The sequence below is a fragment of the Artemia sp. Qi Xiang Cuo genome, chromosome 4 (genome assembly GCF_049724085.1).
Source record: "Artemia sp. Qi Xiang Cuo chromosome 4, ASM4972408v1, whole genome shotgun sequence".
Lineage (NCBI taxonomy): Eukaryota > Metazoa > Arthropoda > Branchiopoda > Anostraca > Artemiidae > Artemia > Artemia sp. Qi Xiang Cuo.
In genome coordinates, this window is record NC_142797.1 from 34,476,992 (window position 1) to 34,493,606 (window position 16,615).

The following is a 16,615-nucleotide window of genomic DNA, read 5'->3' on the forward strand; positions in this document are numbered from 1 at the left end:
CTTTCATTGGAAATTTGTTTAACATTTGAGCAAGATTAGAGAAGAAAATTTACATCAAGAATTTTGAATGAACTCTCTCTGAAAATAATCTAGTGAATAATCTGGAAGTTCATTATTTTGTGAATGACCTGAAGTTATTTATTTTGTTGAATATAAATATGCTAGTTTCAATTTTATTATTTTAGTATTTCTGCTGAAGACAGTCACTGTATATATGATATAAATAACTGGACTTTTTTACCTGTTTTTTCACTGTCTAAATAAATGGATTTATCCCCATTTGAAAGTTTATTTGTACCATTTCAAGTTTTTTAAATGCTGTTGACAAAAATAGCACTGAATTTTGTGATTCAAAACTTTGCCCTTGACAGCACAAGCACTAAAATTGTTGGTACCATAAAATTATGTAAGTTGGACGTCTGTATTACATACTTCTTGTCTGTGGTTTTGAGCTAGTTATTTATAGTGTTTGGAAATTATTTTTTTTAGAGGTTATATGAAAAGTTACTAATTATGAAGTTTATTAAATTTCGATTTGCTTATAAATGAATTTGTGAGCCATATTAAGCCCACTGAGTTTTATTTTGGGAATTGATATGCGTATACATATCGACCGGTTTGTTTATTTGCTTTGTTTATTTTTTGTTTCTTATGTTTACTTTACTATGATAGTGAATACGTCCTCGGATGTTGTAAGATGTAGAAGTTATTTGGGGAAGACATGGTTCTCTACTCCTCCTTTAACTTTTTCTTGCTCATATTTGCTTTTCGATAAAGGTTATATTTAACCAGTAAGTTGAGGGAACTTAAAAGGAGCCCACTGGATATTTTTAGATTGATAGATGATGTTCTGAATCGGGATTATGATGGAAGTGAGAATTTTGAATACGTTGTTTTCCGGTATACTTTTTTGGTGTGAGATGAGTGATTGGAAGAATATGAGAGAAATGAAAGTCTAAAACATGAACTTTCAAGGGATAAACACATCATATGAGTTCCTTGATGAGCTATGTCTTAAAACAGAGCCGCATATCCTGGCCCTAACGGAAACTTGGCTTAATGATTATAATTCTACTTTATTAGAAATAGAAGGTTATAATATGTATGTGCAAAATAGGGTACTACACCAACGTGGTAGTTTAGCTGTATATGTAAAAAGTGGTTTTAGTGTATAGATTAGGTCAGATTTAGTGGTTAATTATGAAATGAAATTTGAGTCTATGGTTCTTGATGTGAGTAATGCAAATAATAAGTTTATAGTTGTAGTAATTTATAGACCACTTTCAGGTAATTTTGAGGAGTTTATCGAATTGATTGATGATTTTTTGGGAAAGTTGCCAAGTTGAAGAATGCCATGTTTTATATGTGGGGATTTAAATATTAATTTAAATATGGTTGATAGAAATAGTAAGGTAAGACATTTTGTTAACACAATGTTAAGTTTTGGTTTTTATTCTGCAATTAACATATGCACACGAGTGACAGAAACTTCAGAGTCCATAATTGATAGTATTTTTGTAAATATCAATTATTTATGCCCCATAGTATTTATTAATAGTGCATCTGACCATTTTGGGGTTGCAATATCTGTACCTGGAATATTTGGTCCAAATCCCAAGAATAAAAGTGTGCCAAAGATGCCATATATGGATGGAAATGTGCTTTTGAAGTTTAAGCGGAAGCTTAAAAGTGCAGATTTTGAGTGTCTTCAGGATAGTACAGGTATTTATACCAAATTTGGTAAATGGTATGAAAAAATGAAATTACTATTTCAAGAGTGTTTGGAGTTTAAAGAGACAAATCAAAGATATAAGTTGCCAATTAAACCTTGGATTGCAAAAGAATTACTAGCCTCAGTGGAAAAAAGGCAAGTGATGTATAAAAGGTGCACGACTCAAAGTTCAGCATCTGATAAAGAACAATATAAAGAATATAATAGAAAGTTAAAAAGTCTTTTAAGAAAAGCAAAAATGGATTACTATGCACAGAAATTTAAAGATTATTAAGGAAGCCTGGCTAAAACTTGGCAACTGATTAAGTCAGTAATAAGCCCAAATAGTGAACCAATAACTCCTAGTAATTTGCCGTGGGAGTCGGATAATGGTGTAGCCAACAACTTGTGTACCCACTTTTCAGAAGTAGGACTAAAAATATCGACATCTGTGGAATTTATAAATGGTGATGGTACATACCAGAATTTTCTTCCTGAAGCAAGTGATACAACCATTTATCTTCAACCAGTGAGATCGCGTGCACTTGAGGATATCTTAAAAAGTATGAAAAAATCGGCAGGAATGAACTTTATAACCTTTCAAATAGTTAAAACAATTTACCCAATTTTATATAGTGATCTGTTGTACCTTTTTAATCAATGTTTTGAATTTGGAGTGTACCCTAATTGCTTGAAAAGTGCTTTGGTCATTCCTCTGTATAAAGGAGGTGATAAGGAAGATATGAACAACTACTGTCCGATATCTCTACTTCCAGTGATTTCTCGTATTTTTGAGAAATTGAATTATAGACGACTGATGGATTATTTTGAAAAAAGATGTTTTTTTCACTCTAGTCAATTTGGTTTTAGAAAAAATTCGTCAGCGGAGCATGCTTTATTATTTTTGACAACATTTTTTAACGATTGCCAAGATTAAGGTTTAAAAGCAGATTCATTTTTTCTAGATACTATGAAGACTATTGACTGTGTTGATCATAAGATTTTATTGGCTTAGCTTGAAAATGCTGGAATTCGTTTTAAAAGTCTGAAATTGATTGCTTCATTTCTTGAAGGAAGAACGCAAAGAGTACGGCTGGGCACAGTCCTGTCAGAAGAGATGGTAGTAAAATGCGGTGTGCCACAGGGGTCTGTGTTGGGTTTCTTATTATTTCTTGTGTGCATTAATGATCTAAATATATGTCTCAAACAACTGTCAACTCCAGGATACACTGATTGCCCGGTGTGAGGAATACTTTCATGTTTTGCTGATGATACTCAATTTACAATGGCTGCGAAAACAGAAGCGGATTTGAAAAATGGCATGAAACAAGGAATGGTGATAATCAAGAGAGGTGGATGCGAGTGAACAAACTGCTTGTTAATCAGAAGCAAATAATGTTCATGTTATATGGCAGAAGTGCAAATTACTATCCATGGATTGAAGAAATTAAGTTAGTAAATGGAAGTATAAAACAGACAAGCACTGTAAGGTATCTTGGTGTAATGGTAGATGAATGCCTAAGTTTTAAAGATCATATTGCATTTATAAGTACTAAATTTGCCAAAAATGTTGGAACTCTGCGGAGTCTGAAATTTTTATTTCCTAAAAAGGCTATTAGAATGTTATATTTTTGTCTTATTCATCCATATTTGCTGAACTGTGTTACAGTTTGGTTGTCGACGTTCACTTGCCATTTGTATCCGCTCCGTGTGTTACAAAATAAAGCTGTAAGAGTTTTGACCAATGACTTGTCCCAGAATTCGGTAAGATCAAGGTATCACCAATTAAAAATTTTACCATTCTTTGGTTTGGTTAAATTTTATGTAGATTTGTTTATTTATAATTTTTTTTTCTAATTTGTTACCTGCATGTTTTTCAGAACTTTATAATGAAAGGGACCATAGTTATGAAACTAGAAATGTTGAATTAGTTAGAACGCCGGTTCCAGTTACTACCAGATCTAAATTTTCTATTAGGTATATTGGTCCTGAAGTATGGAACAGGCTTCCAGCGGAAGAAAAAGGTAAGAAGGTTCTTGAGGAATTTCGTGCTTCTTTGTGATGTATTTGTTCTGACCAGTATTGTAGACACGGATAAGGTGATTGATCTGGGAGTGAGTATATGCTTGTGAATGTTAAAAGGGAAAAACTTTCTTGTATGTTGATTGAGGTGATAGTCGGTATATGAAAGGAAACATGATTAATCATAGATTACGAGTGTTGAATTCATTTAAGATCCCTGTAAAAAATTCTATTTTCCTTAGAATGTTGATTATTTGTTGTGTAGGGGTGGGGGAGGAGAGGAGGAGTCAGAGAGTATTATTTCCCCGAGGAAGTGTATTAGTGTATAAGTTGTTGAAGTGTTCCTTTTTTTGGGTCGTCCCAAACACGCTAATATGCGTCGGGACCTATTTTGATATTGTTGGTATTATAAGCAGTTTTGTTTTGTTAGCATTATATGGAGATTTGCATGTTGTTTTTTTTTGTGGCCCATTTGTTAATAAATAAATAAATAATAATAAAAAAAACCTAGTCATTCTCTATGTGAATGATTCTCACTGCGAACTGTATTTTATGTATATTAAGATTAAATGAGGAAATAGATCTTTAAGGTTTCTGATGTCTCTGCCTAATTTGACCTCCACCAATCTTGTCGTTCCTTAGCAACTTTTCAAGCTTAACTTTTCGCGTAAGACTTCTCAAGATAAATGTAGGCTATGAGGAATAGTGATAAGCTGTATAGTAATGACCGAAATTGGAAGCTAAACTAAGATGAACAATGTCAACACCTTATAATGCAAATATATTGAATAAGTCAGCCCATTAAATAAAGTATAGATTGGGGTCATGGGGAGTCTAAAATTTAGTTATTTGTATAAGAGACTTGTCTCCAGGGAGGGGAAATTGCCCCTCCCTGCTTCTCCACTTACCCTCTCTCTGTTGTTACAGTAAGTGCATTATCAAATACAGAAATACTTGGTATTCTGTTAATACTTGTTACCTGTTTTACTACTACTGCTGTTAACAACTCACTGCAGCGCCAAACCGACCAACAGGCCAACGGAGCTGCGCGTGCTCCTCCTCCACCCCAATCTTTTCAAAGCTTAACTCTTTGCTCCCTCTCAGGAACTTCCAGCTCCCTTTAGATCCTTCCTTATCCCATTAAGGGACAACCTGCTTTTCGTTTGGCCCCTGATAAATGGTCAAGATGAAGAATTTAAGGAAAGTCGTGTCATCCTTCATCTGTAAAATCTGTCCTAGCCATCTCAACCTTTCCTATAGCAATTTCCATTAAAATGAGCCATTAAACAGCTCTCTATTATTTTCCAGTGCCGAACTAGCTGAGGAAAAATAAAAAAAAACGAAAAAAGATGGCGTCGATGCAGAATATCGTGGTTTCAGCCACTTTTCTTGATTTTCAAGCCAATATATCTCCCTTGTTGTTCAAGCCAAGGGACTGTAAGTTTCCTATATAGAGGCTTCGGAAAAGGTGGTTCTATACTGTACCTCTTGTGTAAATCTGACTCTATTTTTAGCAGTCATGGGTTATTTTATTTTTTAATATTGGATGTTATCGTCTCTTACTAGGTTTCTAGCCACCGCTGCAACCAAGATTGTATTATTGAAAATTGGTCATTTACTATAATGGTATCAGCATTCTAAAAATGTTGAATGTTGAACAACATTCTTTTTAATATTTGGAATAGTTGAAAACGAACCTCAAAGAATCGGGCAACTAAATCTAATATGGTTTGTTCTTCTATGATTGTCTTTTAATATAAAATGCAGCTACCGCTGCAACCATAACTGTACTGATAAGGGCTTAAACAGTTCCTTAATTATATTTCAATTTAGTATTTCAGTTACAGGCGGTAGAGCTCGTTCTTTACTATAACAAACAGGAGAAAGCCTATGGTTTTTTCTTAATTGGAATAGTAAGAGACGACCTGGCTACAACTTACGATCATGACGTCATTGATCAATCTTGTACATGAAAAATGTAGTTTTTCTTTAAAAAAATGTACTATATTTTAAAAAATTTTTTTTTTTAACTACAAATGTTTTTAACCACATCAATTACCTTTCAAACGAGCCATTAAACAGCTCTCTACGATGTTCCTGTCCCAAGCTAACCGCGGAGAGAGAGAAGAAAAGAATGCTCCATATGCCGAATATCGTGGTTGTAGCCACTTTTCTTTATTTTCGAGGCAATATATTTTCCTTTTTGTTCAAGCCAAGAGACCTTACGACGGACAAGACATTCGGACAAAACAGTTCTAATAGTGTCCTTCTTGTTTTGATTTAACTCTATTTTTAGGAGATATGAGTTATTGTAGGCTTTACTAAGGGATCGTCTCTTACTAGGTTGCTAGCTACCGCTGCAACCTGGATACTGTTGGAATTCTTTGGTATACTAACGCTTTATGGTGTAATGGTTAGCACTTAGGACTTTGAATCCTTAGATGTCAGTTCAAACCTCGGTGGAACTTTTTTATAACTTGTAGTTTACTTATACTACGATATAGGTTTCTGCCATAATTCCTTCTTTTCAAAGCTAAATCAATTACTATGAGCTAGGGTTCGTTCTTTATTATACAATAAACTGAAGTCTATTACTTAAATATGATAATATTAACGATTTAGCCAGACCATGTATGCCACAATTTGATAATTTTTTATCTAAAATTATATGACTTATAGTATCAAACTTTTTTCGTATATCCACAAATACAGTAGCTGGAATTTCATCCTTGTCCAAGGCATCATGAATAAACTGGGTTACTGACAAAATAACATATTCTGTGGAACGGTCATTGTGAAAATCGAATTGAAACTTACTAAAAAAAACTATTATCTTTCACAAAATTAACAATTCTTATGCACAAACAACGTCCAATAATCTTTGCAAAAGCAGATAGGGTAGATAGGCTTATAGGCTATAGTTAGATAAGTCACTCAAATCTCCCCCTTTATGTAGTGCAATGACACGGGTGGACTTTATGCAGGAAGGAAACTCACCATTTTTGAAACACTGATTAATCATATGCACAAGAAAATCAGCTATACTTGGCATCATCAATGTACCTAAATTCGTAGAAGATTTGTCAGTTTCTATTTACCGTCCATTTTTGAGTTATTGAAGTACAAACACCAATTCAGCAGATAACACTAGTGTGAGGAATATGGATGTGTGAGTAGAACGGGTGAAGAACTTTTGAAGTCATTAGAATTCGGTGCTGAATTTTTGGATGCCTCTTCCGACGTCTTTTCACCTATTTTAGTGGATGGCTTCCCATCAGTTTGGATCCTCACATGTTTAATGAGATTATGAGTTTGAAAAAAGCTCCTATTACATGTATTGCACTCGTATGGCTTTTCACCGGTATGGGTTCTCAAGTGCGTGGCAAGACTACTTTTATAATTAAAACTACGTATGCATACGTCACACTTAAATGGCTTTTCACCGGTGTGGGTTCTCAAGTGATGAGTAAGAGTATTTTTCTGATTAAAACTTTGCTTGCATACGTCACACTTGAATAGCTTATCACCGGTGTGGGATCTCACATGTTTAATGAGATTGACATTTTGAGAAAAGCTCTTATTACATGTACTGCACTTGTACAGCTTTTAACTGGTGTGGGCTCTCAAGTGACGGGTAAGAATATGCTTCTGATTAAAACTTTGCTTGCATACGTCACAATTGAATGGCTTCTCAACAGTGTGGATCCTCACATGTTTTATGAGATGGACATTTTCAGTGATTGAAGTACAAACACCAATTCAGCAGATTACACTAGTGTGAGGAATATGGATCTGTGAGTAGAACGGGTGAAGAAATTTTGAAGTCATTAGAATTCGGTGCTGAATTTTTGGATGCCTCTTCCGATGTCTTTTCACCTATTTTAGTGCATGGCTTCCCATCATTGTGGATCCTCACATGTTTAATGAGATTATGAGTTTGAGAAAAGCTCCTATTACATGTATTGCACTTGTATGGCTTTTCACCGGTATGGGTTCTCAAGTGCGTGGCAAGACTACTTTTATAATTAAAACTACGTATGCATACGTCACACTTAAATGGCTTTTCACCGGTGTGGGTTCTCAAGTGATGAGTAAGAGTATTTTTCTGATTAAAACTTTGCTTGCATACGTCACACTTGAATAGCTTATCACCGGTGTGGGATCTCACATGTTTAATGAGATTGACATTTTGAGAAAAGCTCTTATTACATGTACTGCACTTGTACAGCTTTTAACTGGTGTGGGCTCTCAAGTGACGGGTAAGAATATGCTTCTGATTAAAACTTTGCTTGCATACGTCACAATTGAATGGCTTCTCACCAGTGTGGATCCTCACATGTTTTATGAGATGGACATTTTCAGAAAAGCTCTTGACACAAGTATTGCACTTGTATGGCTGTTCACCGGTGTGGGTTCTCATATGTATGAAAAGATTACACTGGACATTAAAACCCCGCTTGCATACGTGACACTTGAATGGCTTTTCACACGTGTGGGTTCTCATGAGCATGGCAAGAGTATTATTGCGACTAAAACTTTGCCTGTATATGTCACAATTGAATGGCTTTTCACCGGTGTGGGTTCTCAAGTGATGGGCAAGAATTTTCTTATGATTAAAACTTTCCTTGCATAAATCACACTTGAATGGCTTCTCATCAGTGTGGATCTCCACATGTTGAATGAGATGAAAAGCTGAAAAGCTCTTATTATATGTATTGCACTTGTATGGCTTTTTACCGGTATGGGTTCTCATGTGTATGGCAAGAGTATTCCTAAGATAATTGCATATATATTGTTCTCACTCATTTTGAAAAGATGTTTCATTCTTCTGATTTGCTGCGTCCTCTTCTTTTTTGTCTGGTAGTTTTTTTCAGATTCTTAGTCAGCTTGTTTGTAGCTGGATATTCATCAAAAATGTCTACTGGTGACATATTTGTACTTGATAGCTCAGTTTCAGTAGAGTCCGTTAGAAACCGATTGGACTGACTTGCAAAAACGATCGCATGATCAAAGGCTTGTTCATTCATTAAATTAATTTTTGAGGATTCTAACTTGTAAGCTTAATCTCATATCGAGTTGTCTTTATCAAACAAAAACCAAACTAATTAAAAAAATTCAGGTGTTTTCTAATTTGAATTAAAACATTTAAAATTATTGCTCAGACCCCATAAATATTTTTGCAGTCGACATAATAACTTTAGCCCATTCTGAACTGAACTTAAAGTTCTTTTTTTCTTATTTTTCATGTCTTAAAAAGACATTTCGTGTACCTTTAACAAAAGAAATTCGGTAATGATGTTTTTGGAATATGAAATGGAAATTTTATGTGTATATTTCTCGAGATTTTTTTTCTTTTAGAATAACAACATTTGTAGATGTTTTTTTATAATTTAAAACGCTTTTTAAACTTTTGGTTACTATGGGCTGCAGTTCGCCTTTTACTAGATTGCAGCTAGAGTTGCAACCCTGATTATCTGAGGGAAGAAACTGTCTCTAGAGAAATATCTAGCAATTAATGTTCAAACTTGGAGTAACTTTTGGCAATTAATAACCGTTATACAGAATTTATTTTGTACTTTTTGTTTATTGTTTTTTTCTTTCAGTTCTTGGCTGTATACAGTTTTTGGACAAATTATTCTTTGAAGAACAAATTGCGGTAGAAACTTGTTTAGTAAGAAGTAAATGAAAGAAAATATCGTATTTAATTTTTTTTAATTAAAGAAAACTGAGAAAAGTATCTAAACCGACCAACCGAAACATCTAGCCTACTTCAAAACACATTACTACGGAAAAAATATAGATAGTATCATGAAATATAACTTTTGGTTTTGGTAACTATGGGCTGCGGTTTTCCTTTTACTAGGTTGCAGTTACAGCTGCAGCCATAATTTTATAACCACTCCGCACACCCCTACACTATTTTCAGTTACAACAAGCTGTAGTTTGGTTTATACTGTAATTACCGATGATAGTGCTACCACTAAAGCTAAGGCTACTATTATTAATCTTTGTTATAAAAAATAATTCACCAATCTCTGAAGTTGCTCTTTATGCTAAATTTTTCAGTTAGTATAGGCTAGAGTTCGTTCCTTATTATAAATCGTGATCCTGGTAAAACATGCGTAAAATGTTTCTCAATTTACGAAGATCAGCCTGCATTTTTGCCATCTTCTTGTATTTCTGAATGTAATTTTTCCCTTTGTCCTTATGCGTTCTTCGGTACAACCTCGCAGAGAATTTAATTTTTTCATTATAGGTTTTGTCACCCCAGTATCTACCCATTATTCTGGTAGCAAATTTTTTCTTATATATTTTTCGGTAATCTTCATCATTTTGATAACGTTCCTTGATCTTTTGTCTAGCCTGCTTAAGTGTTGCTTCTCTATAAAGTTTATCATTGTGATAACGATCCTTGATCTTTTGTCTAGACTGCTCAATTCTTGCTTCTCTATAATCTTTATCATTATCATACCGTTACTAGCTCTTTTGTCTAGCCTGCTCAATTGTTGCTTCTCTGTAATCTTCATCATTACCATACCGCTCCTTGATCTTTTGTTTGGCTGTCTCAATTTTTGCATATCTATAATCTTCATCATTGTGATAACACATCTTGCTGTTTTGTTTGATTACTTCTCGATACGCCTGGTCGGTTGAATACCTTTGCTTTTTTCTTTTCTAGATACTATCTCTGTTTTTTTTATAGTACAGTTTTTTCAACTTGCGTGTTGCTTGCTCACGGTGTAATGATTTTATTTCACGACGTCATGGCGCAATGGTATTATTTCATGACGTCTTCAGAAACAACAATATAATTTTGTGTTTTTCTATTCACGTCATAATTCTAATATAAAACTATGATGACATTCATTATTTACCTAGTAACGTTTCAGGCAATGTAGTTTTAATGATGAACTTTTGTTTTGATTTGACTCTATTTTTAGGAGTTTTGTTATATTTCTTAGCATTGGACTGATCGTCTCTTACTAGGTTACTAGCTACTGCTGCAACCCAAATTCACATATATATTTATTTATGAGAGGCAGCCTGGCCGAGTGGTCCAAGGCACTGGTGTTAGCCACCAGTCTCTTCGGAGGCGTAGGATCAAATCTTACCGCTGGTATACGATTATGTTTGAAAGACTGCAGTGTGAAAAGACATCAAAAATGCAGTTTCTGGTGGAAAAATTTATTCTCTTTTAGAAATAATTTATTTTGGTTACTATAGATTTTTAACCCAATAAATTTTCTTTAAAATGAGCCATTGAACAACTCTCTAAGATGTTCCAGTGCCAAGCTATATCTGGAAACAAAGAAAAAAGAAAAAAAATATATCCCGTTTAGGCAGAATGTTGTAGTAGCTGCCACTTTTCTTGATTTTCAAGCCAATATATTTCCCTTGCTGTTCAAGCCAAGGGACAGAAATTTTACTATACAGGGGTTTCGGACAAGGCGGTTCGAATGGTGTACTTTTTGTTTTGATCTGACTCCTTTAGGAGCTATGGGTTTTTATATTTCTTAACATTGGACGTGATCGTCTCTTACTAGGTTGCTAGCTACCGCTGCAACCCGGATATGGACTGCAGTTCGTTCTTCAATGTAATCTTACTATACAGTTCGTTACCATGAACTGTTTGACAGGAAAAAGTGTATGGCTTTTTCTTCTTTGGAATAATAAGAGATAAGCCTCAAAGAACCAGGCAGCTAACTAAATTCAATATATGCAATGGTTTGTTCTTCGGATGCTTGTCTTTTAATATGAAATCCATTTTTATAATTAACAATATCGACTGTAATAGTGCTTAATACACATATCGCCTGTAATATAATATATCGACTGTAATGGTGTATAATATACATATCGACTGTAACACAATATATCAACTATAATAGTGTTTAATATAAACAGTTATTAAAGTGCTATAGAAAATGCATAATTTTGTACAAAATTGATTAAATTTTTAATCAATTTTAATTAATTTTAACTGATTAAATTTGGGAAAATACAGTTTTTACTGGAAAAAATGATTCTATTTTAAAAATTAATCTTTTTTTATTACATAAGACACTAAATGTGACGAGTTCCTTTGAAACGAGCCATTGAACAGCTCTCTATGATGTTGCAGTGCCATGTTATCTGAGGAAAAAAGCTGTAATATTGCATAATATAAACAGCTACTACAGTGCTATAGAAAATGCAGTTTCCTGTAAAAAATTGATTAAATTTTAAAGATATTTTTTTTTTAATTACAAAGGTTTTTTAAAACCCCATCAATTTCCTTTAAAATGAGCCATTAAACAGCTCTCTTCGATGTCCCAGTGCCAAGCTATCTGAGGAGGAAAAAAACGGAAAGAAAGAAAAAAAGATGCCGTTTATGGAGAATATCTTGGTAGCTGCCACTTTTCTTAATTTTTCAAGCCAACGTATTCCCCTCGTTGTTCAAGAAAAGGGACGGTAAATTTACTATATAGGGTTTTTGAACAAGGCGGTTCTAATAGTGTACTTCTTGTTTCATCTGACTTTAACCATATGAGTTATGGGGTATCGTAGTTTTTATTAAAGACCGTGATCGTCTCTTACTATGGTGCTGGCTACTGCTGCAACCCGGATTCAAATTAAATTCATTACTATGGGCGAGAGTACGTGCTTTACCGTAAACTATTACGGCTGCAACCCGGATCTTCACTAGAAAATTGACCATTTACTATAGGCAACAGTTCGTTCTTTAATATAAGGAGAAAAGAACGGAAAAAAGAAAAAAAAGAAGTTGCATATGAAGAATATCATGGTTGCAGCCACTTTTCCTGATTTTCCAGCCAATATATTTCCCTTTTTGTTCAAGCCAAGGGATGGTAACTTTCCTATAGAGAGGTTTCGGACAAGGCGGTTGTAATAGTGTACTATTTTTTTTTATGTGATTTTAGTTTTAGGAATTATGGACTATTTCATTTCTTACTATGGGGTGTGATCGTCTCTTACAAGGCTGCTAGCTTCCGCTGCAACCCGGATGATCTGACTCTAGTTTTAGGAGTTATGGGCTATTCTGCTTTTACTATGGGAATTGATCGTCTCTTACTAGGTTGCAAGCTACCGCTGCATCCCGAAAACAAAACTACTACTAATAACTACTACATGACATTCTCTTGAATGACACCATTTATGATGAACTTTATCGATTCTTTATGTAAAACCAGACCGATTCCTTATATATTTTATAGTGCATTAGAGAATTTATTATCATGTCTTATGTGTAACTTATTTTTCATAAGTCGCCGATGATACAAGGGAAAGCATACCCACTTGTCACGCGGGTGACCTGGGCTCAATTCCTCATTGGAGGGAATTTTTAATATATTGACTTTAAATATAACTGTACAAGCCTATACTATAGTTAACCTGCCTATACAGGATAGTATAGGCAAGAGTTCGTTCTTTATTATAAATTAATTAAAAAACTTTTGCCACAAAATAAGTTTTTCAAAGAAAAGTAAAGAACTCCATTAAACCAAAAATGAGCAAAAATAAAATCAAATAATCTACCACGCATAATACTGCCGCAAATCAGCATCGATAAATAAATGGAACCCAAAACGAACAGAAATTACAAAAAAATACCCGAGTCAAACTCAAAACGAGCAGAAATTAACGTGAGTAGGGCTCAAAACCCCTATATCTTCCCAAGGCCAGAACATAATTTGCACTTTAATGAAATAAATACAAATGAATATGTATTATGAGTTTAATATACATATACTGATATTTATTAATCAAAATGTTAATATTATCTGATATATCAAAGATATAAAAGTAAAAACATTTGTATTTTTTTCAGTAAAGTGCAAATTATATTCTGGCTTTGGGAAGGCATAGGAGTTTTGAGCCCTACTCATGTTAATTTCTGCTCGTTTTGAGTTTGACTTGGTTATTTATTGTAATTTCTGTTCGTTTTGGGTTTCATTTATTATTCCGATGCTGATTTGTGGTAGTTTCATGCTTGGTAGATTATTTTATTTTGTTTTCGCTCATTTTTGTTTTAATGGGGTTCTTTACTTTTCTTTGAAAAACTTATTTTGTGGCAAAAGTTTTTTTTTATTAATTTCCGTTTGTTTTATCTTGACATAGTCTTTTCAGGGAAAAAAAGAATAATACTTTAAATGTTTTCTTTTTTTAAAGACTTTGTAGTTTGGCCTGCTATTTGTGTGCTGAAGAAAAATTTTCAGCAATTTTTAACAACATACACCCTTTTATAAATCAGGACACAAATAGTAGTGTTTAATTTTAGTTTCGTACCTCCTCTAGCTGACCTAAAATAGAAAACTAGATATCATTCACAAAACAATCTGTTTACTTTCTTTGATAGCTTGGATACACTTACGCTATTTTGATTTGGTTAAATTTTAAGAGCAGAAGTAACCCAGAAAGTTTGTACATAATATCCTCAGTCGTTCTTAGGATACTGCTGAGATGTCTTATTGGGAATTAGCATTAACACAGTGCATTTTTATTGAATCTTAAGGCAACATTTAGTTTTTAAACATAATAGGCAAATAAAAGTGTGGGCGTGGGAGGGGGACTAGTTGCCCTCCAATTACTGTCTACTATTAAAAAGGTCATTAGCCCTTTCTATTTTCAATCGAACGAGCCCTTTTCGAATTTCCTACGACAACCCATTCGATACAAAGGGCCCTGGTCTAAACAAAAAAAATATTACATTGTGCTCTCATCGCTCTATACCGTAAAAATGTCATGCCTTCCAGTCACTTTCAACTATTAAAAAGGGCACTAGCCCTTACAATTTCCAATCGAATGAGCCCTTTTTGAGTGTCTACGACAACAATTTCTATAAAAAAAAAACTTTATATGCCTCCAGGGCACAAATTACAACCTTTTGCCCTAAGGGATGTAAGGGGGTTGTCATCTTCAAAGACCTAATTTCCAGAACTTTTCAACTACTTTGGGGAAATGGTGTGCGTGAAAGGAGGGGGGGGGGGTTACTTGTCTTCCAATCACTTTCGACTATTAAAAAGGGAACAAGCCCTTCTAATTTCCAATCGAATGAGCCCTTTTTGAAGTTTCTACTACCTCACTATCTATAAAAACCTTATATGCCCCCAGGGCATAACTTACAACCCTTGCCCCGAGGGTTCTGAGGTTGTCAAAGACCTAATTTATAAAACTTTTTACTACTTTGAACAAAATGGCTATCTAAAAATTTTGATTGGATGTGTATGGGGGAAAATGGGGCCTGAGAGGGGGTTTAGTTGCCTTCCAATGACTTGGAGGGCAAGTCATTGGATTGCTCATGGCAGCTCATTGCAGAGCTATAGAAAATGCAGTTTTTTGTAAAAAATAAATTTTGTTTTTAAAGTAATTTTTGTTAATTATGAAAGGTTTTTAAATACATCAATTTCCTTTCAAATGAGCCATTAAACAGATCTATATGATTTTCCAGTGCCTTGCACGCTGCGCTGAAATAAAACGGAAAAGACAAACTTGCTGTCGATATGGAATATCGTGATTTCGGTCAATTTTGTTGATTTTCAAACCAATATATTTTTCTTGTTTTTCAACCCAAGGGACTCTTAGTTTCTTAAATAGGGGTATTGGACAATGTGGTTCTAATAGTTTATTTCTGTTATTTGATATAAATCTAGTTTAAGTAGATATGGGCTAATTTATTTTTTACTACAGAGCGTGATCGTCCCTTACTAGTTTGCTAGCTACCGCTGCAACCAGGAACCAAACAAAAGAACAAGGAGTTATATTCGATAGACCATCAGGGTTGCAGTGGTACTGCCAACTTTATGGTTGCTGTGGTAGCGGCAACCTAGTAAGAGAAAATCAGGTTCCTGATTTTCAATCGCCCATAACGTCTAAGAATAGTGTCTGATCGAAAAACAAAGCACCATATTAGAATTGCCTTTTCTGAAACTTTTATCAAGGAAAATTACAGTACCTTGGTTTGTATAGCAAGGAAATTCTGATAACTTGAAAAACAAGGAAACTGCAACCACGATATTTTGCATTGACAGTATCTTTTTCCTCCTTTTTGCGTCTCCCAAGTTAGCTGGGCACTGAAACATTGTAGAGATGTTTAATGGTTCATTTTAAAGGAAATTGCTACATCTAGTGCATTTTGTAATTAAAAAAAACTATATTTAAACTAAAATCAATATTTGTACGAAAAACTGTATTTTCGTATAGCCTACTAGATAATGGATGTCGTCATAATTGTAGGTTAAAACCATATATGACGTTTAAACTAAATGCTAAATTATAATGAAAGCACTGGTATGATAAAAAAACTGGTATTTAAAAAAATAAGTTAGACGTAATGATAAAAATGAAAATTCCATTACTACTTTTCCGGTTTTTACTTATTTAAAAAAGAAATGACGTTTGTTTAAGCATTCTCATATATTTTGAAAAAAGAAACTCAAATTGCATGCATATGTGTGGATGAATGCATACATTGCTTGTTATACAAACTTTATATTATCTGCGGTGGAAAAAATAGTTCTGAAAATAAAATTTTGGATAAGATGTTAGAGGTATGAGTTCGATTGCACAATACTATTGGAGATGCATAAGCCCTGTTTTCCTTGCGGTACGTGGGTTTGAACCTACAAAACTCGAATCGGGGAGCTTATTCTTATCCCCTGCGCTACCGCAAGGTAATGAGATGGTTCGTTTCTAAGGTGATAGGTTAATCTGAAGAACTATCTAGGAATATTTTTTTTATATGATTTGTTTAAGCAATATACAAATAAACGCAGATAAAAATAATTTTTAAAGCGTCAGCTACTTAATCGGGGTAGTCTATACATAAGTAACGATGGATAAAATGATAAATGGATTAATGATAAATGATAAATGGATTAAAAT

General features: G+C 34.0%; 1 protein-coding gene and 1 pseudogene across 4 annotated transcripts in view; one reads left to right on the forward strand and one right to left on the reverse strand.

Annotated features, from left to right (window-relative positions):
- LOC148953039 (sulfide:quinone oxidoreductase, mitochondrial-like) overlaps positions 1-16,615 on the forward strand; it is a 127,511-nt gene that overhangs the window by 87,742 nt on the left and 23,154 nt on the right. The gene's annotated exons all lie outside the window — the stretch shown is intronic.
- LOC148953040 (uncharacterized) lies at positions 6,881-8,486 on the reverse strand (annotated as a pseudogene).